A 2,568-nucleotide genomic window follows, 5' to 3' on the forward strand; every position below is an offset into this window, starting at 1 on the left:
AATGTAATCACTCATAGACCTTAGATTTGTTGAGTATCTGACATAAAATTCCTGCTTAGTAAATTTCTACAGAATGGATGAGTGAGAGACTTGCTTAACCAAGGAGGTTCCTTGTAATTGAAAATAGGAGGAGAGGATGTAGCATGAGGACTGTGTCCATATTTACGAATGTCAGCCCATGGAAGCCAGAACAGGAAAGTGGATCACCTGGAATTGGAGTCACAGATTGTTGTGAACCACTCAGTGTGGCTTCTTGGAACTGGACCTGGGACGTCTGGAAGAGTGGGAAGTGCTTTTAGCCTCTGAGCCATTTCTACAGACACCAGTTGTGGTGTTTTGATACAGGTATATAGTTTTTAGGAAAAACTGGTTTAAATGTAATTTATTTACAGCCAAATACTTAATCCATCTTTGGAAGATTTTATGCATATTATGATAGAAGGTCCAGTTGTCCTAGTGCCATTTTTTAAGAGAATGCTTTTCATCCATTGGGTATTCTTGGAAGCTTTTTTTACAGATAAGTTGACAATATATATGTGACACTTGTATAAAATATGTGTTTTGAAGTGCCAGAAATTGATCCTGAGAGATTATCCATGCTAGGCAAGTACTACAGCACTGTTGCATGCCTCTGATTCCTTAAAATGTATTATGTTATTGAACTAGTTTGAAATCCCCCAAGTATATTTCAGTTCTAATATCTGGAACTTGTGAATATTGTAAAAGAGAGTATATGAATCTGACTAATTTAAGGATTTGGAAATGTAGAGATTATCCTAGGATTGGGTCCCAAATGGCACCATAAGTATATTTATAGATCAAGGAAGCATGTGTTTATTGGCTATGGCTTTGAATATAAAACACAATAGCCAAGAGATGCAAAGAATTCATTATATATGCTGGCAAAAGGCAAGAAAACAGTTTTATTCCACAGACACTCTGTAGAATGTATAGCCTAGTTAGCACCTTAATTTCAACTTCATGAAGTTTTATTTTGGACTTTTGAGCACCATAATTTAAAAAAAATTAAATGTGTAATTTCAATATCACATATTTGTCATAACTTGTAATTCTAACCACAGGAAAGTAATATAGCAGTTGAAAATGAAAATGAAAATAATTACTATAGAATATTGACAACAATTTGGCACTAATGGAGCTGGTAAGTAGTTAATTTTGGTTATAGTTTAAAGATAATATGGTGACTAGATGTTGAATTGAGTATAAGTGATAAAAGATTTTAATTATGAAATTTTGAGCAACTGTAGGGATAGTGATAACTTTTGCTAAGCTGGAGAACACTTGGTGAAAAAGACATTAGGATTAACAGATCTAAGTATCACATTTTAATCATTTTATGTTGAGATGCCTATCAAACTCCAAGTGAAGTCATTTAATAGCAGTTGTAAACCCTTGCCTGGAATTCAGGCTAAATAATGTGGCTAGTGAATAACAAATATATAATATATATAACAAATATCCTTGGCAGTAGCCTGTGATGCTTGCTGGGGTCAAAAGGAGTTCCATTGTACCCCTTTGACCAACTATTAAACAAGATGTAATATATTCCTGGCACTAGAGGTTTTACTTGGTGGCATAAGATGTCTAATTGTTCATGGTCTTTTCCATTATATGGCAACTCCTTTTATATTCCTTCATGTTTGCATACATTTTAGGAAGCTTCTGCAGTAGTAGGTTTCCATTTAGTCATATGCTTTTCATTTACTTTTATCTGCATTTATTTTATGCTGAATTTATTCCCATGCCAAAAGTTTTTGTTTCGTCAGTTTCTTTAGGGATGTCCTTTATTCTGTGCAACCTTCTCTTCTGGCTTTAGAACAATTTGTTCCTTTTCAGTGAGGATCATCTCCATATGGCAGGAGGAGCTCCTGTTCGGATCAATATGGTCATGAGCTCAATATGTTGGTTGGTACCTCTTAGGTGCTTTGTTCACCTGGATGTGTTTGATGACTAGAGAACCAACATCTAAACCCTGCAGTTTAGCATTGCTCTCTGTATTTTTAAGCATGTGCTGTAAAAATTCAACACTCTTTTTTGGTCTCCAACCCTGTGTCCAGCCCCACTCTCTGGCCTGGGCTCACCTACTGACTCCATCATAATACCACAAGAATGGCACATATTGTTTCTTTAAAGTGACATCTTTCAGATACTTGGTGGTCTTTCATATATACATACCCTTGATGGTCTGGACAGTTTCGTGAGTGTTCTTAAAGTGAACCTGAAGATTTGAACCTCTTGATTTGCATGATTTTGTAGGGTTTACTGAGTAAAGAGTGTAGTGAATCATCTTCACAGGTCACCTTAGACTGCTTACAGGAAGAGGAAGCCTCCATTTGATTTCTCAAAAGGCCTTCACTGTTCTGTGTTTTTCCCCATATTCCCCTTTTTACCCTCCTCTCTGATTTTCCTCCCCAATTAATCTTCCTATTTTACTTCCCCCTTTGTCTCTCTATAACATGTTCTATTTCCCTTGCATTGGCAGACCCTCTTCTTCTCCCCTGCCCATTACTAAGGACCTAAACCTCTATGGTTATGTGGATTCTAGAA

At 36.3% G+C, this 2,568-nt stretch overlaps 1 pseudogene; it reads right to left on the minus strand.

Moving 5' to 3' along the window:
- Positions 1-1,754: 1,754 nt before the first annotated feature.
- On the minus strand, positions 1,755-2,308 carry LOC128114966 (60S ribosomal protein L17-like; annotated as a pseudogene).
- Between the last annotated feature and the right edge of the window lie 260 nt (positions 2,309-2,568).

Source organism: Peromyscus californicus, unplaced genomic scaffold (genome assembly GCF_007827085.1).
Source record: "Peromyscus californicus insignis strain IS unplaced genomic scaffold, ASM782708v3 Scaffold_10__1_contigs__length_136768540, whole genome shotgun sequence".
Classification (NCBI taxonomy): Eukaryota; Metazoa; Chordata; class Mammalia; order Rodentia; family Cricetidae; genus Peromyscus; species Peromyscus californicus.